The sequence below is a fragment of the Chlorocebus sabaeus genome, chromosome 13, assembly GCF_047675955.1.
Source record: "Chlorocebus sabaeus isolate Y175 chromosome 13, mChlSab1.0.hap1, whole genome shotgun sequence".
NCBI lineage: Eukaryota > Metazoa > Chordata > Mammalia > Primates > Cercopithecidae > Chlorocebus > Chlorocebus sabaeus.
In genome coordinates, this window is record NC_132916.1 from 27707832 (window position 1) to 27735469 (window position 27638).

The following is a 27638-nucleotide window of genomic DNA, read 5'->3' on the forward strand; positions in this document are numbered from 1 at the left end:
TTGGTTTCATGCCTGGGATGCAAGGCTGGTTCAACATACACAAATCAATAAACGGAATCCATCACATAAACAAAACCAATGACAAAAAACACATGATTATCTCAATAGATGCAGAAAAGGCCTTCAGCAAAATTCAACAGTACTTCATGCTAAAAACTCTCAAACTAGGTATTGATGGAATGTATCTTGAAATAATAAGATATTTATGACAAACCCACAGCAAATATCACATTGAATGGACAAAAACTGGAAGCATTCCCTTTGAAAACTGGCACAAGACAAGGATGTCCTCTCTCACCACTCCTATCCAACGTAGTATTGGAAGTTCTGGCCCGGGCAATCAGATAAAAGTAAGAAATAAAGTGTATTCAAATAGGAAGAGAGGAAGTCAAATTGTCTCTGTTTGCAGATGACAAGATTGTATATTTGGAAAATCCCGTCATCTCAGTTCAAAATCTCCGTAAGCTGATAAGCAACTTCAGCAAAGTCTCAGGATAAAAAATCAATGTGCAAAACTCACAAGCATTCCTGTACACCAATAACAGACAGAGTGAACTCCCATTCACAATTGCTACTAAGAAAATAAAATACCTAGGAATACAACTTACAAGGGATGTGAAGAACCTCTTTAAGGAGAACTACAAATCACTGCTAATGAAATAAAAGAGGACACAAACAAATGGAAAAATATTCCATGCTTATGGATAGGAAGAATCAATATCGTGAAAATGGCCATACTGCCCAAAGTAATCTATAGATTCAGTGATACCCCCATCAAGCTACCACTGACTTTCTTCACATAATTGGAAAAAACTACTTTAAACTTCATATGGAACCAAAAAAGAGCCCACATAAGCAAGATAATCCTGGGCGAGGAGAACAAAGCTGGAGGCATCATGCTGCCTGATTTCAAACTGTATTACAAGATTACAGTAACCAAAACAACATGGTACTGGTACCAAAAGAGATATATAGACCAATTGAAACAGAACAGAGGCCTCAGAAATAACACCACACATCTACAACCATCTTATCTTTGACGAACCTGACACAAACAAGCAATGGGGAAAAGATTCCCTATTTAATACATACTGGGAAAACTGGTTAGCCATATGCAGAAAACTGAAACTGGACCCCTGCCTTACACTGTATGCAAAAATCAACTGAAGATGGATCAAAGACTTAAATGTAAGACCTAAGACCATAAAAATCCTAGAAAGATGTTGTCCTATGTACCTTTTTTCTTCAAATTCTCTTAGCAATTTCCAGAATTTGCATTTGCATACAATTTTTAGAATCAGCTTGCCAGATTCCAAATTACAATGATGATGATGATGATAATGATAATAATAATGTATTTACTTTGGGAGATTTTCTTATTTTGGGAGGTATTTGGGAAATATTTTTAGAGGACTGACATATTTTTATTTTCATTACTATAATCTATTCTTCATTAATGTAAGATATTATAATGTATTTCTCTGAAGATTTACACTTTCTTCATTAATTTTTTAAGCATCTGTGTTATTTCCAGTTTTGGGCAATTATGAATACAGCTGCTATAAATGTTTGTGAAGAGACTTTTGTGTGAACATAAGATTTCAATTCACTTTAGGACATTATACATAGAAGGAGGATTGCTTCATAATGTGATAAGTGGCTGTACAGTTTTTCATTTCTGCCAGCAATGTGTGAGTGTCAATTTCCTTCTATTCTCACTAGTCTTCGATATTGTCAGTCTTTCAATTTTAGTCATTCCAGTATGAATATAGTTGTGTTACAACGTAATTTTAAAGTTGTATTTCCCTAATAACTAAACATCTTTCGATATACTTAATTGCTATCTGTCTTAGTCCACTTTCTGTGGATTATAACAGCTTACCAGAAACTAGATAATCAGTAGAGAAAAGAAATTTGTTTCTAACAGTTATGAAAGTTGAGAATTCCAATGTCCAGGGACCACATCTTCTAAGGACCTTCTTACTGATGGTGACTCTCTGCTTCTATTTTCTAAAGGAAATTATAGATAATTGACATAATTTCTTCCTTAAAGTTTCAATAGAATTCACTGATAAACCCATCTGGGCTTGGCACTTTCTGTTTTTGAAGGTTATTAATTATTGATGACATTTGTTTAATAGATACAGGCCTATTTATATTGTCTATTTCTTCTTTTATGACTTTCAGAAAACTGTGGGATTTTTAAAATATTGGTTCAGCTTAGGTAGATATCACATATGTGGGCATAGTTGTTAATAGTATTCTTTTATTATCATTTCAATATCCATGGGATCTGCAATGATATCTCCTCTTTCATTTGTAATTTTAGCAATTTATGCCTTCTCTCTCTTTTTTTTTTTTTTTCTTAGTCTGGTTTAAGGGGTATCAGTATCACAGATTTTTTTTTTTTTTTTCCAAAGAGCCAGCTTTTGGCTTCATTAAGTTTTATAATTTTTCAGTAACTACTTTGGTAACAGTTTGTTCCCATATTCAATAAACTATATAATAATAAAGAGTTATAATGTATTGAATATTTATTGAATATATGCCAGACACCCTACTATATTCTTTATCCTTCTTCATGTTACTTGATTTTATACATACCATAAATCTGTGAAATATCATTATCCACATTTTACTAACAGAAAAACTGAAGCTGGGGCAAAGAGAAGTGAAGTACCTTACTCTAGGCCATTTAGTATTGGTGCCTAAATTGAGATTTGAGTCCATGATGATCTGAAGACATTACTTTTACATTATCCCATCGGAGATGCTTTACAGCTAAACTATTAGAGAATCAATTACATATGCAGGATAAAATATGTATTTTCAGGCAAATTTCTGACCTCTGGGATTCCAGGCATTATCTGTGATACTAAATTGCAAATTCTTGTGATAGATTGTGCCAGTTCTCAATCAGAAAATGTAAGAACACAACAGCAGGACACACCTGTACTTTTACCATCCTGGCATTTAATCTTCTCAACCATATCACATTAGGTTCTGTTTCCTGTAAATATTTCTGCATTAAAAATTGGGATAATTTCTGAAGGGAATTATAATGCAGGAAAGAAAAGGTAACTTTTTTCATTAATTCTTACTTTTTCATGTGTCTCAAGAGGAGTAGGTACTTTTACTTTATTTATACTCTTCGCTTGGGTACTCTTATTCACGCTGAAGCTGACTCCTCTTATTTTTAGTTTTATTTACTTTCTTCCAACATAGTACTCATTCAATCATCTCCGTATACATTTCCATCTAAGTATTTTATTCAATTTCTATGAAACTTCCATTTCTACCCACAGGGATATAACTATGAGGACTCACTGCTGTACCTTCAGGCAAAGCCTCATTTCTGAGCCTTTTAGTATGGATGGACTGTGTTTGTCCAGTGATCCTTGCTGCCCAGTAAAGTTCAAATATCACAGAAAAAGCTGGCAGGATGAGTTTAGGTAATAATATAGGTAATGCTGATCCTGTATCTTACAGGTTGAATATTCTTTTATATTTTCTTACTTGTATGAGCTTTAGGGAAACCAGTCCCTATACAGAGAAACTTGAGAAATATGTTTATACCTTGTAAGCTAGATACTAATTTTCTAGTGAGTTTAGTTGAAATGCTCATTGAGAAAGAAAATATTTTCATATTTAGCAAGTTCTTCCACACTTCTCACATTTCTTATAAACAGTGAACTTTGCATTATACACAATAGCATTTAGTTTCATTCCTGATCAGACCGGAAAGTCTGCCATAGAAAGTGGTATAACCTTATTCCTGTTTTTAAGTCCTATTACTTCATGAAAAAGTAATAAATCACCTCACTGCTTCTAATTTACTGCCCCACTTAAGTTCGGACACTTTCTTGATGACAAGATGCTATCTGGGAGGTGGAGAGGTATGGTTTCTATTTCTGTTATACACATATGTGGTCATCCAGGATTTTGTTTCTTAAACTTGGATGACATAGAAACTATATTTAAAGAGGAGCAAATATTATATAATTCCTGCACTGATTTACTTCGGACTACACAGAGTGAACGTGAGGGCCAGCAAATATCTTTGTGTGCTTATCTAAAGCCTATACCTCTTCTACCTCTGCTAAGTGACTAGGAAGGTATCAACAGTGAGTTGCTAATATAATAAACCCTAGGACAATTATCTTCACCATTTTTCCTTGAAATAATGAAGAAAAAAATAACCAAGGAAATATATAATAATTATCATGCTCAAACAGATTTCTTGTGAGATTTTTCTCTGTGTCCCGTGTTACCATTTAACTGTCCAGCTCAGGGATGCTAATGGAAACATGATTTTCTAACCCAAACGTTGAGAATAAAAGAGTAAGAATACCCTGAACTCTCCCATCCGGTGAGTCTGAATAAAAGAAAGACGGAAGCTCTCCAAAACAAGATGGCTTCTGTGACTCATTTTTTTGGGTGCTGTGGACACTGCTCTTCAACATACAAGGTGGATCTACTTTGTGGAAGACTTTTCAGCAGCAGCAGTGTCCAGGACTCAAGATTTTAAAAGAATCCTTTGAATCATATATTTCAATTAAATATTTTAAAATATACAATCCTATACAATATGAAAATATATTTATGTGATTATATATTGAAACATATTTCAGAATGTAAAAAAAACATTACAAAGTTAGTAACTTTTAAACTTGCAACATTACTTTAATATGACAATAATATTGTTCTACTTACAGATTTTAATATGCTTATGCCACCTTGTATCATGTATGATTCAATCTCCCAACTTTTCTCTTTATTTGGATTATGGTGACATCCTTGTATACCCCAGAGGCCATCAGTCCTCTTGGTGTCTCTATGAGGCCCTAAACACAACTGTAAATGTAGGGTCTAAAGTGGCATCGTTGTATGTAATTAGAAGTCTTTTTCTGATTAATTCATAATCTGCTGGTATAAGGTTACCATAAAAATGAAAGACTAAAATTAAATCATTATTATACAGAATTATCAATATTTAGAAAACATTGATAGAGGACCTATTTTCCTGCTAAACTTTTTCTGCAGAGTAGTGAATATAGCTGTTTGATATTTTTGTATGTTTGTTTTAAATTTTTACTGTAGAAAACATATACTTTCTGTAAATTTGATAATACAACAAGGATTCTGCTTATCCTGCTTTCCTGTTTTACTGAATATTTTTGGATATGACATATTAATTTACCTTTCCATAAAAATAATTTAATATTAATTAAATTAATTAACTAGTGATAGTTATTAATTAATAAATAATAGTAATAATTAACAACAAATTAATTAATATTGAATAAATTAATTTTGAATTATAATTCAAAAGCTATGACTATCTACATATTTCTCAAAGCATTTGGTGGTAACTCTATCATAATGCTTTGTACATTTTATTACTATTGTCTCTTTGGCTAGAAATCTCCCAGTGCCAAAATGTGTATTCTTTGAAGTCAGACAACATCAATGTGAAATAGTAGCTAGTTTAATACAGGACACATCATTGGGATTAATTAAATATTTGTTGAATAACTAATAGACTATTTAAAAAGCACATCAAAAACCATAATTGTAGAAAGACTTCTATGCATTTTTATGTGTTTATTTTACTTCTCTCAGCTCATATCTACCATATATTGTAAAACTCTGTGTTATAGTCTCCTTTGCTCTGTCACTGGTTAACTGCAGCGTAATCAATCCTGTTACATACTCCATCTTGGTAAGTTTAAACAAATTTACTTAATATATAATGATGAAAAGTCATTACTGCCTGTGTTTGGCTGTTATTTAATTGCTATAAAGAAATACCTGAGACTGAATAATTTATGAAGAAAAGAGATTTAATTGGCTCACAGTTCTGTAGACTTGATGCTGGCATCTGCTTGGCTTCTGGTGAAGCCTCAGGGAGCTTTCAATCATGGCAGAAGATGAAGAGGGAACAGGCACACGGTATAGCAAAAAAAAAAAAGCAAATGAGAGAGATTGGAGGGGGTGGTTCCACACACTTAAATAAGCAGATGTCAAGTGAATTAACTGAGCAAGAACTCCCTTATCACCAAGGAGCTGGTGCTAAACCATCTATGAGGGATCCATCCCCATGATCCAAATACCTCCCACAAGGCCCCAACTCCAACACTGGGGATTGCATTTCAACAGAAGATTTGGGACGGCACAAATATTCATATGATATTATTGCTATGTGTTTATTTTTTGAGACAGGCATTTTTTTCTTTTCTTTTTTATTTTTAATTTTTCATTAGCAGTTTACTGGAAAAGATACTATAATATGTTTGCATTACTGTTAAACCCAGCTCAGTAGAGCACCGGTGAAACTTTCCCAAGCTTTTTTTCTCCCTTTTCTTTCAATGTATTTTCTGCCATCAGACTTTCATTCCTCTGTAAGTGCTCCCTGTGCTGCCTATGGGGCATAAGAAATGGATTTTTTTAATCAAATACTAAACTTGAGAAAACATTTTAAATACTAATTCTTCTTAGCCTTTCATGATGCCTTCTCAAGACTCTATAGGTAATATACTTTATGTTAAATAACTTTTAAAAATGTCTCTGTGGTTGCCAGAGTTCTAAAATCATGTATTAATTTATCTTTAATGTTATTTAAAGAAGAAATTGAGCAAGGGAAAGATGCTCTAAATTTATATGGATTGGTTTAACGTTGCTTAATGAAGGCTTGCAATTGACTTTATGAAGAAAACAGAAAATCTTGTTATAAAATGAAGCCTTATATTATATCTTTCCTCTCTGTCACCTTAAAATACAGTTTACATAAAGAAGGGTAACAGTAATTGAAGAGCAATTATAGTAGCTTTCTGTATTCATCCCAAAGAAGAAACATTTATACTCCTTGTGTGTTTAAGAAAAGATGGTCTCACAAAGTTGACATCTCCTATGTTAGCAACTTGTTAAAATTCAGTAGAAAGAGGATATTTCCATTTTTAAGAAAGTAAAAGAACAATGTGAAAGGAATGTGTACTAACTTATTGCACCCACTTTACTTTGCAGGTAATTACAAATTAGAAATGTGGGCTTTAAATGTTGAAGCCTGAATTTAACTACTCAGATCTACTAACCTACATATAATTTGCAAAATAGCAATTTAATAGAAGGAAAATACTTGAAAAAATATATTTTTGAAAAAATGTAAGCCTTATAGTTTATCATATAATTATATGGACTTTCAAGAGTTTATACTGACCAAAAATGAGTTATATATTTTTCAGACATGTAAAAGGTAAAATGATCAATTTAAGATTCTGAAAATATAAAGAATCCAAATAAGTGGAATCTGTGAATGGTGTGTATATTACTTTCTTAGGGCTGCTGTAACAAAGTACCACAAACTGGGTGGCTGAATATAACAGAAATTTATTGTCTCTCAGTTCTAGATGCCACAAGTCTGAAATCAAAGTGTAGGCAATTTGGTGCATTTTGAGGAATCTGAGGGAGAACGTGTTCCACGCCTCTCCCTACCTTTTGTCGACAGCCAGAAATCCTTAGGAGTCCCTGGCCTCAGTATGCAGCTTCTGGTGACATTCCTTGGCTTGTACATGCATCACTCCAATCTCTGACTCCATCTTCACATGATATTCTCATGTGTATCTCTGTGTCCAAATTTCCCTCTTTATAATGACATCAGTCCTCTCTAATGACCCCATCTTAACATGATTTCAACTGCAAAGACTCTATTTACAGATAACATCACATTTCCAGGTGCTGAGGATTCGGGCTTTGACACATTTTATTTATTTATGTCTTTTGAAATATACAATCAAAATCCCACAATTATGCTAAAGTTAGTGTGTGTTTAACATTGGCTCTTCTCAGTTTACCAACATAATACGCTTTCTTTAAGAAAAGAAAAGAGCGTATTACTTTTTCTAGGCCATTACTTTAGTGTAGAGAGCTTTACAGGGTTCTAGACATGTTAAAAAATTTATTATTTTAGGATAATAATATGTACAACTATGCACAGTAAATGTAGAAAGGCATTTTTTTACTAAGTAAACTTTCCAATTTTAATTTCTTTCCTTTTAAACTTGTTTTCTATATGTTTCAGAGCTCTTCAGAGAAACAGAACACAAATATAATTTTAAATGAATATAAATTTTTTTTTAAAAGAAAGTTTAGATTGACCTATTCTTTTCTCAAGGGAAACAGAGGACTTGAACAACACTGTATACCATCTAGACTTAACAGATGTCTATAAAATACCACCCAAAAGTCCAGAGTACACATTCTTCTCAAGCACACATAGAACATTTCCCAGAATAGACAATATGCTATTCCATAAACAAGCTTCTTTAAACTTAAAATAATTTAGAAAATATAAAGTATGCTTTCCAACTACAATGGAATCAGCTTTGAAGTCAAGAAAGGGAAAACTCATATGTATGTGAAAATTAAGCAACTAACATTAAATGAAAAAATAAAAGAAGAAATCACAATGAAAATGAGAAAACACATGAAGATGAATGAATATGAAAACACAACATACCAATACTTACGGGATACAACTACAACAAGGTGTAGATGAAGGGTCTATACCAAAAAGGCAGAAAAATCTCAAATCAATAACCTAGCTTTCCGCCTTATGAATCTAAAAAGAAACCAAAAAGTAAATACAAGGAAAGCCAAAGAAACAACATCTGAAAAGGAACAGAGTGAGAGTAAATTAAATAGAAAATCAAAAAATCCAAAAGTAGATGTGAAAAAAATAAAATAAGTAAAACAGAAGCTTTTACAAGACTGACCAAGAAAAAATGGAAGAAGACTCAAATTAATAAAATCAGTAATAAAGAGGGAACATTACTATATTAGGCCATTGTTGCATAGCTGTAAAAGAAAAAATACCTGAAACTAGGTAATTTAAAGAAAAGAAGCTTAATGGGCTTATGGATCTGCAGGTTGTACAGGAAGCATAACACAGGCATCTGCTTCTGTGGAGGCTCCAGGAAGCTTCCAATCATGGCAGAAGGTAAAGGTGTTACAGTCATCTCACATGGCAGGAGGAGAAAGAGAAAGAGGTGAGGAAGGTGTTACACACTATACCAGGTCTCATGAGAATTATTTCATGATTGAGAGGATGACACCAAGAGGATGATACTAAACCATTCTTGAGAAATCTGCCCTCATGATCCAACCAGTTCCCATGAGGCCCCACCTCCAACATTGGGGATTACAATTCAATGAGATTTGTGTGGGGAACACAGATTAAAACCATATCAATTACTACATTCTTACAAAAAGAAAAAGAATTGAGCAACTATATATTAACGAAGTAGAAAGCCTAGATTAAATGAGCCAAGTCCTGGAAATACATAAACTTCCAAAACTAACTTTAGAAAAAATAGATAATCTGAATATACTTGTAATAGACTAAGAGATTGAATTAATAATGTACAAACTTCCCCCCAAAAAAATCTCAGACCCAGATGGCTTCACTGGTAAATCTACAGAACATTAAAAATAATAACACCAATCCTTTCAAAACTCTTCCATAAATAAAAGAAAATGAAACATATACACAAATAAAGTTAGCAGTATTATTCACAATAGCTAAATCATGGAAACAATCCAAATGTCTATCAAATAATGAAAAGATAAACAACATGTGGTGTATCAACACAGTGAAATATTATTTGGCAATAATGGTGAATACTGTTGAAATTTTGTACCTTTATGCTAAGTGAAAAGAACCAGTCACATATTACATGAATCTATTTATATGCAATGTCTGGAATAAAGAAATCTATAAGACAAAAATTGACTGACTAGTTGCTTAGTGCTCAGCAGTGGGCAGGAAGGAATAGGGAGGAACTGCTTAATGAGTACAGAGCTTCTTTTTGGGGTAAAGAAAATGTTGAAAACATTTGTATCCAAAAATAAAAGTCAGTGTCCTAAGAGACAGTGAACAAATGAGATGAGCCAGTTCATTGCCTTGAGAGAATTTCCAAACTTCAGCACAGGAAGGCATAAGCCAGGAGGAATGGGCAATAATGCCTGTTCCCACCAGTCAGTCTGAAAAATATCATTGTTCATGGGGTATTGGGTCAATCGTATAGAAGGGTGTCTTTTAGTGAAAAAATACCTAGCCCAAAAATGAGCACTGTTTCAGACCCACCTAACAATCTTAAAGGAAGATCTGAAAAGATCAAACTGTTTCCAAGTAACCTAACTGCCTCCCAGAACAGAGCTCAAGGATATTTATAGGAATATAAAAATATTCAGCATCCAAAAATGTCAAATTCACAAGATTGCAATTATGCAAAGGAACAGGGAAATACGACCCATGAGGAGATAAATCAATCACATTTGATCTCAAAATGACAAAAATCTTAGAATTAGCAGAACAGAATGAAGCAGTTAATATGGTTGTATTAGATATATTTAAAAATGTACATATATATGAAATATATATACATATATATGTATATGTATATATGAAATATATATACATATATATGTATATGTATATATGTATACATATATACATATATATATGAAAAAATGTACATATATATATAAGAAAGATCTTAAAAAGACCAAGTTAACTGACAGTGGCTAAACTTCAATGTCTGGGATAAAGTCGTTTATTCACCCAGTAGAATATTGATCAGTAATAAAAATGAATAAATGATTGATGCTCACAACAACATAGATAAATCTTCAAAGTATTATGTTGAGAGAAAGAAGTTAGGCAACAAGGACCATAAACTGTGTCAGTCTATTTGCATAAATCTCTAGAGAATATAAACTCATCTAGAGTGACATTAAATTAATAGAACAGTGATTGCTTTGGGATGGGCAAGGAGGGATAGGAGTAAGACATTATAAAAGGGCACAAGGAAACACTTTAGAAATGGATATGTTCATTATCTTGATTCTGGTGATGGTTTCTGAACTTACATATCTGTCAAAATTTATGACAAACTGCACTTCAAATATGAGAAGTATTATCTATGTCAGTTAAGCTTTAATAAAGCTGCTTAACAAGACAAATAAGACATTAATAAAAATAATTCAAGGGAAGTAAGAAGGTTCAAGTGGAGAAAGTCTTCAAAAAAATCAAAACACTAACAATACAAAGTGTCTTGAAAAATACGGAGCTCTTAGCACATTCATATGTTTATCGGATTTAGTTTGAGAAGTAAAGTGGTACAATTATGATTGATAACTATTTGACATTTCTTTCAAAATTAGTCATTCATCCCTATATAATCTAGCATTTAAATGCTCAGGTATTTACCCAATAGAGGAAAACATCTGATGACAAAAAGCATTGGAAAAGAAGCCTTAGTCATAATATCTAAATATTGAAACTAAACCTAATATTCATCTACAATAAATGTTAAGGAAAGTGTGGTGTATTCATACAATGGAATATTACCCAACAATAAAAAAGAATAAACTACAAATAAATGCAAAACTATAATGAAGCTCAAAAACATAATGTGGAGTAAATAAGACACAATGCTATGCATTTATTGAATTTCATACTACATGAAATAGTATATAGTATATAAGTAATATATACACTTATACATACTTAATAATGTATTATATGTAACATATAATGTACTTATATAGTATTATACTTATATAGTAACATATTATATACTTATATAGAATATATATAACGTATATACTTATATATACTTACATACATTACTTATATAGTATACTATATAAGTATATATGTTACTATGTAAGTATAATATATTGCTTATATACTATATAAGTATATAATATGTTACTATATAGGTATATAAGTATTATATATAAAATATAATACATATTATAAATAACATATTATATATTATATGTTATATATAATATGCTATATAATATATATTATTATATATAATATATAATAACATATTATATATAATACAGAATTGAATAAAAAGGGACATTAAGATATTTTCTGGGATGATGGATTTCTTTTTTATTCTGTCTGCTGTGGAGGTTACAAGGGTGCAGTTTTTAAAACTCAATGAACTGAACACTTAATGTCACTATATTTCATTGTATGTAAATTATATCTGTATGATATTATTATGTATTTATATTTATTTTGGTCCATGGTTCTTGGCTTATAATTCCCATAGCATTTATTATTTACTAAGTGAATGATATGATTTGGCCTTGTGTCCCCACCCAAATCTCATCTTGAATTGTGATCCCCACATGTCATGGGAGGGAGCTGTAGGAAGTTATTGGATCATGGAGGAGGATTTTTCCCATCTGTTCTTATGATAGTGAGTTCTCATGAGATCTGATGGTTTAAGTGTGGCACTTCTTCCCTTGCTTGCTCTCTCTCCTGCTGCCATGTAAGATGTGCCTTGCTTCCCATTCAACTTCCATCATGATTGTAAGTTTTCTGAGGCCTTCCTAGTCATGCAAAACTTTGAGTAAATTAAACCTTTTTTTTTTTTTTTTTTTTTTTTGTAAATTATCCAGTCTCAGGTAGTTCTTTATAGCAGTGTGAGAATGAAATAATACAGAAAACTGGTACCAAGAGAACTGGGCTACTGATATGAAGATACCTGAAAATGTGAAAGCAACTTTGAAATTGTGTAATGGGCAGAGGCAAGAACAGTTGGGAGAACTCAGAATATGATAGGAAGATGCAGGAAAGTTTGGAACTTCCTAGAGACTTGTTCAATAGTTGTGGCCAAAATGTTGATAGTAATATGAACAATGAAGTCCAGGCTGAGGTGATCTCAGATGAATATGAAGAACTTCAGTTATCTAGAGTAAAGGTCACTCTTACTATGCTTTAATAGACTGGCAGCATACTGCCCCTGCCTTAGATATCTGGAGAATTTGAACTTGAGAGAAATGATTTAGGGTATCTGGTAGAAGAAATTTCTAAACAGCAAAGCATTCAAAATGTGGCCTGGCTTTTACTAAAAGTTTATGCTAATGTGCATGAAGAAAGAGATGGTCTGAAATTGTCATTTATGTCTACAATAGAAGCAAAGCATAGAAGTTTAGAAAAATTGCAACCTGACCATGTGGTAGAAAAGAGAAACCATTTTTCTGGGGAGAAATTCAAACCATCTGTGAAATTTGCATAAGCAAGGAGGAGCAGACTGTTAATAACTAACACAAGGGGGAAAATGTCTCCAGGGCATTTCAGAGACCTTCATGTCAGCCCCCCATCACAGACCCAGAGGCCTAGGAGGGAAAACCAGTTTTACAGGCCAGGCCAACGGCCACACTGCTCCTCTGTGCAGCCTTGGGACTTGGTGCCCTGCATTCAAGCTACTGCAGCTCTAGCTGTGGCTAAAAGGGGCCAAGGACAGCTCTGGCAATTATTTCAGAGGGTGCAAGCCTAACCTTGGTGTTAGGCTTGCTGCTGAACAGCAGTCAAGAGTTGAGGCTCAGCAACCTCTGCCTAGATTTCAGAGGATGTATGCAAACACCTGGATGTCCAGGAATAAGTCTGCAACAGGGGTGGAGACCTCATGGAGAACATCTGCTAGGGCAGTGCAGAGGGGAAATGCGGCATGAGAGGCCCCATACAGAGTTCCCACTGGGGCACTGCCTATTGAAGTTGAAGAAGAGCACCACCAACATCCTCCAGACCCTCAAATAATAGATCCATCAACAGCTTGCACTGTGCACCTGGCAAAGCTTTAAGCAATCAACGTTAGCCTGTAAAAGCAGCAGTGGGGGATGTACCCTGCAGAGCTACAGGGACAGAGCTGTTCAAGGCCTTGGGAGCTATATTAGTTCGTTTTTGCACTGCTGATAAAGACATACCCAAGACTTGGCAATTTACAAAAGAAAGTAGTTTAATGGATTTCCAGTTTCACATGACTGAGGAGGCCTCACAATCATGGTGAAAGACAAGGAGGAGCAAGTCACATCTTACATGGATGGTGGCAGGCAAACAGAGTTTGTGCAAGAAAACTCTCATTTTAAAAATCATCACATCTCATGAAATTTATTCACAATCATGAGAACAGCACAGGAAATTACCTCCCACCAGGTTCCTCCCATGACTTCTGGGAATTGTGGGAGTTAGAAGTCAACATGAAATTTTGGTGGGTGAGCTCTACATTGACCCTTTCAGCTGTAGCAGGAGCAGCTGGGACACAGGGCACTTTTCCTCCTAGGCCTCTGGACCTGTGTTGGGAAGGGCTGCCATGAAGACTTCTGACATGCCTGGATACATTTTTCCCATTGTCTTGGTGATTAACATTCAGCTGCTTGTTACTTATGTGAATTTCTGCAGTCAGCTTGAATTTCTCCTCAGAAAATGGGATTTTCTTTTCTAACACATGGTCAGGTTGCAAATTCTCCAACTTTTATGCTCTGTTTTCCTTATAAAACTGACTGCTTCTAACAGCACACAAGCCACATCTTGAATTCTTTGCTGCTTAGAAATTTCTTCGGCCAAATACCCTAGTCATCTCTCTCAAGTTCAAAGTTCCATAAATCTCTAGTAAAGGGGAAAAATGCCACCAGTCCCTTTGCTAAAACAAAATGAGAGTCACTTTTGCTCCATGTGGAGGTGCCTTGATGTTGGCATGCCCAGGGAGGGGAAGGGAGCTCTGGGCCTCTGTCTATATCTGGCCCTATGTGTCTCTTTCTCTGTATCCTTTGTAATATCTTTTATAATAAATGGGTAAACGTAAGTGTTTCCCTGACTTCTATGAGCCACTCTAGCAAATTAATGAAACCCAAAAGAGAGGGGTCTTGAGAGCCTTATATTATAGCAGGTCAGTCAGAAGCACGGGTAAAACAACCTAGGGCTTGCTGTTGAATTGGAGGTTTCTTTCTTGTGAGACTAAACCCATAGTCTGTATGATCTGACACTATCTCCAGGTAAAAGGGGTCAGAATTGAATTAGAGGATACCCAGCGGGTATTCACTTCAGTACTGATTGCTTGTTTGCTGGTAGGGGGAAATCTCCACACATCTGGTGTAAAAAGCCTATTGTGAGAGTATAGTGGGAGAAACTCAGTTTGTTTTTTCTACTCAATATTATTGTCCCAGTTATTGATTATTTATTTCAAATCACTACATACAAAACTTTCTTTGGCCATGTGCGGTGGCTCACACCTGTAATCCTAGCAGTTTGGGAGGTCAAGGCGGGTGGATCACCTGAGATCAAGAGTTTGAGAGCAGCCTGGCCAACATGGTGAAACCTCATCACTACTAAAAATGCAGGTGGTGTGTGCCTGTAGTTTCAGCTACTTGGGAGGTTGAGACAGGAGAATTGCTTGAACCCAGGAGGCAGAGGTTGCAGTGAGCCGAGATCATGCCATTGCACTCTAGCCTGGGCAACAGAGCAAAAACTCCTTCTCAAAAACAAAAACAAAAACAAAAACTAACAAAACCTTTCTTCATTCAACCTTGTAGAAAATCAGCCACCAATTACGACTAACATCTAACTGTTCTGTTTTCATCTTTACTGTCACTGTTTTGGTAAGGTGGTGATTATTTCTTATTTGAATTCATACTGTGTCTGGTAAACTCTTCTGTCACCACCACCACTGTATCATCTCATGCTACCACCCACTTCATAATCTGTTCTCTTCATATTCATCTTTGTGGCTCTTTAACGATGTTAGGCTTTATATCTCCTCTGGAACTTTACCCACTCATTTTCTTCTAACTAGAATGCTCTATCCTTGGCTGGGTGCGGTGGCTCACGCCTGTAATCCCAGCACTTTGGGAGGCCAAGGTGGGCGGATCAGGAGGTCAGGAGATCGAGACCATCCTGGCTAACACGGTGAAACCCCGTCTCTACTAAAAATATAAAAAATTAGCCCGACGTGGTCGCGGGCCCCTGTAGTCCCAGCTACTCGGGAGGCTGAGACAGGAGAATGGCGTGAACCCGGGAGGCTGAGCTTGCAGTGAGCCGAGATCACGCCACTGCACTCCAGCCTGGGAGACAGAGTGAGACTCTGTCTCAAAAACAAAAAGAATGCTCTATCCCCTTTTCATTGACTTACTCCTACTTATCCTTAAGTCTGGTCTTAGATAGCACTTTTACTGTGAAGTTTTCTAGATAGTCAAGAAGAGATTATATGCCCTTTTTATGGGCTGTCTTGTCCTCTTGATCAAAGAACCGTAACAGCTCTTTTCACACCATACTTTAATTGCAAATTTTGTTATCGTCTCACCCACTAACTACTTGAGGGCACATACTGTCTCATTTATTGTAGTATTTCCAATATTTTAAAAGATTTTTTATAATTAGTGTTTCAAAATATTTGTTGAATGAAAGGACAAATATGAAAAATGTTATTACAGAAATGAGTATAGAAATAAGATTTCAAGATTACTTATTTCCTATAGACTTCAGTAAATCAAATAGCAAATGTTAAGATAGAGGTTCATAGTGGTCCTTTTCTGGTTATATTGCAAGACAAATGAAATATTTGCCGCATGTATATGCACTTTTAACATCCAATCACATAGGTATATTTTAGAGGTTTCTGATAATTTAACATGCATAATTCCATGTTTCAAGTTATACATTACCCCTTACTAAGGATTCATTGTAATAAAAGCAATATTAGCATGTTCTCCGTTACAAGAAGAAACCAGATGGATCACTTGTGCATTGATTTAAGTTATCACAATCCAGGATATAGTGTGCATCTTCCTATACATACCTAAAAAACCATATGCTCTAAGAGTTTCTTACATTATAAACTACCTGTTAAAGAGTGCCCATATAAATATTATCTTTATGGGTTTTTATTATTAAGATTCAACTGATTGAATTTTTTAGTGTGAAGTATATTATATGCCAAATGTGCAAGATTTGACATAGTTACTTAAGATCTGTTCAGATTATAGTTTTATTATTTTATAAGGACAACAAGATAGTTTAGGCTTAGTTAGCCACAAGAAAAGTATGTGGTTTCTGTGTGTGTGTGTGTGTGTGTGTGTGTGTTTAAATGCAATGACTAAATTCTGCCTTTGGTTTTATGACCTAAGGCAAACCTTTCATTTTGCACATTTGCTGTAAGGTTGATGGACGAACAGATGGATGAGTACACTATTGGGTGTCCTGTCAGCTGTCTGAAATTCTCTGAATGAGAATGGATGATAAAGTAATATGAATAAAAATACTTCATGAAAATGAAAATATTGGAGCGTTGTGCACCTAAGTCAAATAATGCCTTTTTAGAAGTTAATTTTTAACTTTTTTCAAAGTTAATTTTAAGAAGTCTCATTGTAAATTCATATGACTTTACTATCTTTGTAAATGTATCATCCTGTCTCTTTGTACCTAATCATATATAGAACAAAGCGTCTCAACATAACTCAAATGTCATATGAATGCATGCCAGCTATTTATTTAAATAATTTTAAATGTCTGCATAGAAAATTGGCATTGAATGACTTAATTATCTTAATTATTGATTTGAATCTTTAAAATATCACAGCAATCAGCAATAAGCAATTGAGACTACTTATTGCTCTTAATCTATTCACCTGTTATTAAGATGTTGATTAGGTAAAATGAAATCATCAACAGAACTAAGTTTAACTTTTGTCATATCTAGAACTGATAGTCCCACAACTTCCTCTGTCATTAATTGTACAGCACAAATGTCAAGGCCAGTGTTCATTTTCAAAATTAAAATTCCTGATATGCAAACCGTAAAACCATTTCCAATGACAGTACTTTCATAGTGTAGAACAAACAAAAATTATGTTTAACTACTAGATATCTTAGTTGCTGTATCAGATATTTTCATAATTTATTCCAATGTGTATAATTTTTCTGTATGTCATTGCAATGTTTTTATTGAATACATGATACTTATGACAACTATTCAGTTATGCACTGCTTGATCATGGGGATATATTTTGAGAAATGTGTCACAAGGTGATCTTTTTGTTGCATGAACAACATAGAGTGTATTTACACAAACTTAGATGGTATATCCCACTATACATCTAGGCTATATAGTGTAGCCTATTGCTCCTAGGCTACAAACTATATAGCATGTTACGATACTGAATGCTAGAGGCAACTGCGACAAAATGGTGAGTATTTATGGAGCTAACCATAGGAAAGGTACAGTAATAATATGGCATTATAATCTTATGAGACCACTATCCAATATGTGGTTGGTCATTGATCATAACATTGATATTCTGTGCAAGATCATATTTATAAATGTACCATTTGGTCCCTTTGTATATAGTCATGTATAGTTTATATATTGAACATGTTTGAATGAACAGTAATCATATTCTTTCAAAAAGAAGTTTGGCACAAAAAGCATGTACTAGGGCTAAAGAGATCTGAGTCCCATATTAGTTCTGTCACTCAGTAACTGTATAAACTTAGTCAAGTTACCTGATACCTATGCACTTCTTTTTTTTTTCCTTATCAATATATACATAAAACTATCTACTTCTGCGTGTTATTAAAAGTTTCAAGGGATTACTAATGTAAAGTGCCTGCATGTCATTAAATAGACTGTTTTACTTTCCTTTTAAGAGGAAGAAAAAGGAAGATAATTATTACTGAAGTTATTGTTGAGTCTTCTAATAATATGAAAATGTTGAACATAAGATTTTCTTTTATTGTTGAACTGTAAAATCAATATGTATTTTGTCAGCATAGGGATAACAAAATAACCCAAAAGAGGCAAAATTTGAGTCTCTTTAACTGAGTGTTATCTTAGTCAAAAAAAAAAAGACAGTGCAGAAGAAGATAGATATGTAAGCATCTCAGAAACAAGCATCATCAGGGTCTATTCAAGCTGTATTCAAGAGGAGAGGACGGTTTCACAGATATGTTAAGCCTTCTTCACCAGCTTTTTTGGATCCATTGGCATGTAGTTTTAAGAGTCTAGGTAAGTACTACAACACATGCCCTTAGACAATTGGTTCTTCTTCCATGTTCATGCTCACACAGAATGGTTGTTATTTAGCCTCCCGTTTAAGTGTATTCACATAGCAAATGAACATGTTTTTCCACACAGGCTTTGAGAAGTATCATTATTATATTAATGACAGGTTTTTTAAACTGAAACTTAATATGTTGGTAGAAAAATATTTTATCTGCCTTCAAGACCGATATAAATATATACTTATATTTATGTATATATTTATGTATTTATATATTTTAATAAATATAAAGATAAATACACATATGCACCTATGCATATGTCAAGACTGACATACATACATTTATCTTTATATATATTAGCATATATAAATATATGTAGATATAAGGTAGATGAATATAAGCTATGGATATAAATATCGCACTGATATAAATATAGAAATAGATATAAATATGCCAATATAATCCTTGCTGTGCAGTTATGTTTTACCCATTTCTTTTCATTTGGGATAATAATGTTTGTGGCTCTGGCCTTCATATATATATACACACACACACACACACACACACAAATTAACCTGGAACTCATTGGAGCACTATCTGCCCCAACTATATCCCCCACTCACAAGTTAGATCAGAAGATTTAAATACTCTTAATGATCAGATTGCTAAAAAAAAAGAAAAAAAAATTGCTCAAACAGGTAAATTTGCTTTGTCCTTTTTTGTATGTTTCTTGTTACTAGGACAAAGTTAAATTTACTCACTACTCAATCATTCTATTTGGATACATTTGCAATGGAGATAAAGAAGCACTTACTACATATTAACAACTGGCCTTGCTGTGTTATTCCCAAGTAGTCGTCTCAGGAAAAGTTCATCAATAGAGTTCATTTCTCTAAAACCAGGGGATTTGATTGTTCATACAACTTGTGGAGTATTCTTGCATACATTTTGTTTTTGACTTTTTTTGTAGAAGCAATTTTGCTCATGTGAAAAAAAAAGACTTTGACAATCACCATTATGGGAGAAATGTGTCATCCTATCTTCATTTTCTACTCTAGTTACTCTTTGGTTACTCTGTTTTTACAGGTCAGGACAAAAATGGGTAATTGGGTATATAGGTGAGGTTGGCTGGTCGCTGCCATACATATGAACATGAACATCCAGAGGTCGGGTGTGTGTGTGTGTGTGTGAAAAAGAAAGAGAGCCTGGACAAATTCTGAACAAATTAATTAGAAAAATATCTCTGGGAATTGTGAAGGTGAGTTTGTATTAGTGGGCAGAGTAAGAATAGACTAAAAAGTTTGATGTTTATCATGGCATCTGAGATAAGTCAGGGAAGGACTTTAAGCAATACTGTTTTGATTAGATTTATATCTTATTTTGTTAACACTAGTAACAGCAAGGACAATTGATTGGTAAGGGGAAGGGGAGGTCTCCAGGCTATGATGGTCTTATCAGATTTAAAAATATAGCTACTAGGTGACAGTAAGAACAAGGAGCAAAAAACAAAGTAGAGAGCTATTTTTTTTCACATTTCATATTTTGATTCAGTTTGTATCCATCATGAGAAGAAAGACCCACGTACAGTGAATGCACTAAACACTCTTCAAGAAGTGGTTTTTCTGTGTTGCAGGTTTTTTAACAGGAATGGGATATGTGGTAATTCGATGCTTTCTATTATATTAAACTATGATAGTCTTTGTTCTTGGTTGTGTGCTGCATTTAATGTACACTTCCTTTGTAGAACAATTAGAGACTCATTTTGCAGTTTTCCATTTTAGGTGGATGAGACTAACCGCTCGGTCTCGTGTTCTGACCATTCTCCACAGGGTTTAACTCAGCATAGTCATTTTGAGGCCATTTTGTAATTAACTGTAGATGCTAATTCTTTGTGACCTATGCACACTCAGGTCAACAACACTCGAACACTTACTCAGCTACAGCCCAAGAGTCCCCTGACTAATATCCCTACTTCCTACTGACACCTCCTAATGCTATTCTCTCTAAATGTTATCTCTTTTTCTATGTGTTCATATCTGTCTCTGCTGAACTGTTTTCTATGCTTGAAGACTCTGTTGAGCATGTATATATATGTAGCTGTGTTTGTGTGTGAACCTCTAAGACACAGACAGTCTAGAGAACTGCACTCAAAGTCCAGACGGCCAATACTATTTTCATAAAAATTGGGTGGTTAATTGCTTTACTTATTCTCATGAATCTCCAGTGGATTTTTCCACAGACTACCTGACATATTTATAATTACCTCTGTAAGTAGGTTTTCTCCATGCACTTCAATCAAGGTATCATATTGCATCAGATTTAAGTAGAGGCAAAGATAAGAATTCAACTGTCTTCATTAAGCCAGACACATTAAATGGATGTTCAAAAATGTAAAACAATGTGACTTTTCTCTTTAATTTTTGAAAATGTCATTTGTGTTTGTTTGTTTTTGTTTTGAGATGGAATCTTACTCGGTCACACAGGCTGGGGTGCAATAGTGCAATCTTGGCCACCTGCAACCTCTGTTTCCCGGGTTCAAGTGATTCTCCTGTCTCAGTCTCCCAAGTAGCCAGGACTACAGGCCGAGCTAATCTTTCTGGTTTTAGTAGAGACGCAGTTTCACCAGGTTTGCCAGGCTGATCTCAAACTCCTGACCTCAAGTGATCTGCTCGCCTTGGCTTCCCAAAGTGCTGGGATTTCAGGCATGAGCCGTGGTGTCTGCCCTAAAATATTGTTATTTTTATTAAAGTATTTAGGATAATAGATTTTGGTAGTAATTTTTAAATCACTTAGCATATAAGCATTTTAAAATGATATGAGGTTTAATTTCTAATATAGTTAATATTAATAGGTATAACACACACAAACTCTCTTTATAATCCTCAGTAATTTTTAATGATATAAATTGGCCTTGCATCCAAAAAATTTGAGAACACTGTCCTGGAGGACACTTAGAACTCTAAGAAACATTTAGTATTCTTGTTGCAGACATTGGTAAATAGAAGTACATCGTTAGACATTTTAGCTCACAGGAATGAACTATTGTAAAATAGAACAGGGCCCAAATTTTTCCCATTCATCAGCTGTTGTATTAATCATGCAACTGATCTTCTCTGCAAGGTATCAGTACACTAATTCACAGCAGAGAGCATCACAGAAATGGTTAGAGAGGGAAGTGAACTTGTATGTGATTCTGATCACTTACAGAGCACCATCTACTTAAACTTTTTAACTCTAAATCCTTAAATGCTGCTTTATATTACTAGCCAGGGGCAATTAGGAATTTCATGCCGAGTTGGTACAACCCAACTTATAAAATGTAGGTTTGATTAAGAATGAATAGCAAACAAGCTCCCAAGATAAAGATATCAGGATAATATAAAAGTCACAAATCAGGAATGAGTATAACCCTTGCATGAAAATTTTCCACATCAAGTACATTAAAAGATCTCCATAAGAACAGGAAGCTCCTTTTTTTATATATATATAGCACGATTCCAATCATTATTATTTTGGTGATTTCAATACCTACATAAAATATCAATTCAACCTTGCCCTCTCAGTAGTGTCTTGACCTTCTATCTTCAGAGATCCTGTCTATTATTTCATTTCAAGCAAGCATTTTCATGTGCATACCCTAGGTACTTGTTATTACCTTTATCCATACCATTTTTAAAACATAATTTTAACTATCCTAATAAGTGAATGGATTTTACATTAGGACACTAATTACAAGAGCAGTGAATTATTATTCTAAAGTATATTTTATATTCTCCCACACCCTCTAAGACATGCCAAAAAAGTGCCTTCTAATTACACTCTATCACTTGTTCGTATTCTTGATCCCTGACCTTGTCCTGGGCTAATTCTCAGCTGTCACATGTTCCTAAAATATCTGTCTCTGTCTCTAAGAAATGTGACCTTTTCTCTTCCACCTGCCACCCACATCAGAAAAACTCCTGATTTCTTAGGAAACCTAAGTAGTATTATTTCCCAATATATTCCAGTGTATGGCAACATAGACATAGGTATGATACTGAAAATTGAAGATAACATATCAGCAATTTTATATACCATATGGTATGGTTTGGCTGTATCTCCACCCAAATTTCATCTTGAATTACAGTTGCCATAATCCCCATGTGTCATGGGGGGGACATGGTGTGAGGTAATTGAATCATTGGGGCAGCTTCCCCTAAGCTATTCTTGTGGTAAGTTTTTGTGAGATCTTATGGTTTTATAAGAGGCTTCCCTCTTTGCTCTATTCTCATTCTTCTTCTTTCTGCTGTCATGTGAAGAAGGACAAGTTTGCTTCTCTCTCCACCATGTTTGTAAGTTTCCTGAGGCTTCCCCAATAATGCTGAACTGTGAGTCAATTAAATGTCTTTCCTTTATAAATTACCCAGTCTCAGATTGTCTTTATTAACAGCAAGAGAATGGACTAATACAGTTAAATGGTACCACAGAGAGTGGAGTGCTGCTGTAAAGATACCCAAAGGCACAGTGGCTCATGCCTTTAATCCTACCGCTTAAGGAGGCCAAGATGGAAGGATCACTTGAGGTCAGAAGTTTGAGACTAGCCTGATCAACATGGTGAAACCTTGTCTCTACTGAAAATACAAAGATTAACTGGGTGTAATGGTAGATGCCTGTAATCCCAGCTACTTGGGAGGCTGAGGCAGGAGAATCACTTGAATCTGGGAGGTAGAGGTTGCAGTGAGCTGAGATTGTGCCATTGCACTCCAGCCTTGGCAATAAGAGTGAAACTTAGTCTCAAAACAAACTAACAAACAAAATACCCAAAAATGTGGAAGCGACTTTGGAATTGGGTAATGGAAAGAAGTTGGAAGCGTTTGGAGGGCTCAGAAGAAGAAGATGTTGGAAAGTTGGGACTTCTTAGAGACTTAGAGGGCTCAGAAGACAGAAAGATGTGGGAAAGTTTGGAACTTCCTAGAGACTTGTTGAATGGCTATGACCAAAATGCTGACAATTCAAGAGGAAGCAGAGCATAAAACTTTGCAGCCTGACAAGGCAATAGAAAAGAAAAACCCATTTTCTTAGGAGAAATTCAATCCCGCTGCAGAAATTTGCATAAGTAACAAGGAGTGGAATGTAATCACCAAGACAATGCAGAAAATGTCTCCAGGGCATATCAGAGATCTTCACAGCAGCCCCTCCAATCATAGGCTTGGAGGCCCAGTAGAGACAAATGGTTTCATGGGTCAGATGCAGGGTCCCTCTGCTGTGTGAATCCTCAGGACGTGGTCTCATTCTTTCCAGTCACTCCAGCCATGGCTAAAAGGGGCCAACATACAGCTCAGGCCATGGCTTTAGTGGGAGCAAGCCCCAAGCCTTGGCAACTTTCACATAGTGTTTAGCCTGCAGGTGCACAGAAGTCAAGAACTGAGGTTTGGGAACCTTCACCTAGATTTCAGAAGATGCAATAAATTCCTGGATGTCCATGCAGCTGTTTGATGCAGGGATAGAACACTCATGGAGAATGTCTGCTAGGGCCATGTGGAATGGAAATGGTGAGATCAGAACCCCTACACAGAATCCCCACTAGGGCATGCCTAGAGAACCTATGAGAAGAGGGCCACTGTCCTCCAGAACCCAGAATTGTAGATCCACCAACAGCTTGCACTGTGTGCCTGGAAAAGCCACAGACACTCAACGCCAGCTGGGAATGGAGCTAGGGCAGGGGGCTGTACCCTGCAAAGCCACAAGGGAGGAGCTGCCCAAGACCTTGAGAGCCCACCCTTTGCTTCAGCAGGCCATGGATGTCAGGCATGGAGTCAAAGGAGATTATTTTGAAACATTAAGGTTTAATGACTGCTTTGTTGGATTTCAAAATTGCATGGGGCCTGAAGCCCCTTTGTTTTGGCCAATTTCTCCCATTTGGAAGAGGTGTATTTACCCAATGCCTGTGCTCCCATTGTATCTAAGAAGTAACTAACTTGCTTTTCATTTTACAGGCTTATAGACAGAAGGGACTCACCTTCTCTCAGATGAGACTTTGGACTTGGACCTTTGAGTTAAGCCTGGAATGAGTTAAGACTTTAGAGGACTGCTGGACGGGCATGATTGTGTTCTGAAATGTGAGGACATGAGATTTTGGAGGGGATAGGGGTGGAATAATATGGTTTAGCTGTGTCCCCACCCAAATCTCATCTTCAGTTGTAGTTCCCATAATTCCTATGTGTCATGGGAGGGACCCAGAGGGAGTTAATTGAATCATGGCATTAGCTTCCACCATGCTGTTGTCATGGTAGTAAGTTATGGGGGCATCCTCTTTCACTGGATTCTTATTCTCCTCCTTGCTGCCACCACGTGAAGAAGGACGTGTTTGCTTCCTCTTCTGCAATGATTGTAGGTTTCCTGAGGCCTTCCCAGCCATGCTAAACTGTGAGTTCTTTAAATGTCTTTCCTCTATAAATTACCCACTCTTGCGTATGTCTTTATTACCAGCCTGAGAACAGACTAGTATACCATAGCTAATGGGGTGGAATAAAGTATATTTTTTAGTACCTGTATTGGATTTATGTTTGTATGTGAGTGTGTGTACAAATATTTTTTGTAATGTAGCACGTGCTCTCTCTCTCTCTCTCTCTCTCTCTCTCTCCTCTTTTTCTTGTTGGCATTATTCTCCTTCTCCTCCTCCTCCTCCTGCTCCTCTTTTCTGTCCTTTTCCCTTATTCCCAACTCTTGTCCTAGGATGAAACACCATCTTTGTTCTCTTTTTTCTTTTGTAGTGTGTGATATATTCACAACACATTATAAATATATTTACTATTATTATAAAATTCATAATTTAAACTTAAGCTCCAAAAATTTGTAATCAATTTGTTCACAGTTTTAGTATTGCAGAATAAAAAGCATTTTTCCAGGCAGAAATTACAGTTTTTATTTTCTAAAGTGTCCAGGGTTTCAGGTACTACAGAATCATGGAACTTGAACAGATGGTACTTTGCAATTAATATGAATTTTAAAAGCCAAATGCCATGTGCATAATAGCATTTGCTTTGCCCATTATTAAATATTGAATTTTACTCATGTACTGCTCTAAAAAATTACTCTACACTCTACCACCTTTGACCTTACAGGAGATTAGGAAATTGAGAAGTTATTGAGTGAGGAGATCCAACAAAATTACAATTACAGAAACCTCTGAATGCTGCATGTAATTGAATTTATTCACAAGCCAAAAATCAATGCAGCCATCCAGAAACACACCAAATGTGACATTCAGTTTTTTATGCTTTATCAAGCCTAATTGATGTTGAAGGAAATAAATTAGAGAAATAGTTAGTCTTATAGAAGGAGTCCTTAAGGATATACCAAATAACCATTCATAAGAGCTAAGGGTAATTCATATTTTTGAATGATCGTTGATAGTGGCAATTGAGGCTAACTCTTTTTCCTTCTTAAACTCCAGCCCTTACAATTCCTCCCTGCATTCCTATGGGAAGAAGTAAAAGAGAGAAATCTATTTGTGGTTTGATATGGATGTGACAGTTTTTGATATATATGTTTTGGGACTAAAAGTCAAAAATATCATAGCTAATGGACTAAAATACTCATTTTTACATATCTTTTGAGCAATTATGTAAATATTTACATCTACATTACAGGAAAATACTGCCATTTAAAGAAAATCTAAGGAGAAGGCCTAATATCACAAAGTCTCATTTCTTTGTCTGGTTGACATGGTACTTAGACTATTGTTTCCCACCCAAATAGACCATCACTCTTTATAGACATATCCACATATGCAGATATTCCTACATGTCTAAATCTTATAAATACTACAGGGCCTAGTTCCCTTCACTGTACCAGATGAGTATAGGTATTTGCTTCTGGTGACTTCAGATAAAATGTTTTAAAATTATTTCTATATAGGTCTTAGTTTGTTTATATCTACATGATAAAAAAATTAAGTCCTATGTAGAAATAATTATTCAAAGTGTGCTCTGTAGACTAGTAATTGTCTTCAAACTGCTATCAGACTGTAAAAATTAAGCCCAGAAATTGAGAGTAAATACTTAAAAATTGTGTACCATTTTGAGATATAATTTTATGTCTGCTGGACTTAATTTTAAAAATTGGAAACTGTACTTTGTATACATTCCTTTTTTACATTTAATTTTCTAGTGATTCATTTAATTGCTGCTCTGAACTGAATTGTGTACTCCCAAATCCACATGTTCTGGCCCTAACCATAATGTGACTGTATTTGGAGATAACACCCTTAGGGAGATAATTAAAGTTAAATAAAGTCATAAAAGTGGGACCCTATCCTAGTCTATTTGGGCTCCTTTAACAAAATATCATTGACTAGGTAGCTTAAAAACAACAAAAATTATTTATTTGTTTATTTATTTACCTATTTGAGACAGAGTCTTGCTCTGTCACCCAGGCTGGAATACAGTGGTGCCATTATGGTTCACTGCAGCCTCTACCTCTTGGGCTCAAGTAGTCTTCCCATCTCAGCCTCCTGAGTAGCTGAGACCACAGGTGTGTGCCACCATGCCTGGCTATTTGTTTTTGTTTTTTTTTTGTAGAGACAGGGTCTCACTATGTTGCCTAGGCTGGTCTTGAACTCCTGGGCTCAAGAGATCCTTCTGCCTCAGCCTCTCAAAATGTTGGGATTACAGTAAAGTGATGACATGAGCCATCACTTTCAGCCTAAAAAATTATTTTCAATAGTTCTAGAGGCTAGGAAGTCCAAGATCAAGGAATTGGCAAATTAATTATCTGATGAGGGACTGTTTCCTTTTTCATA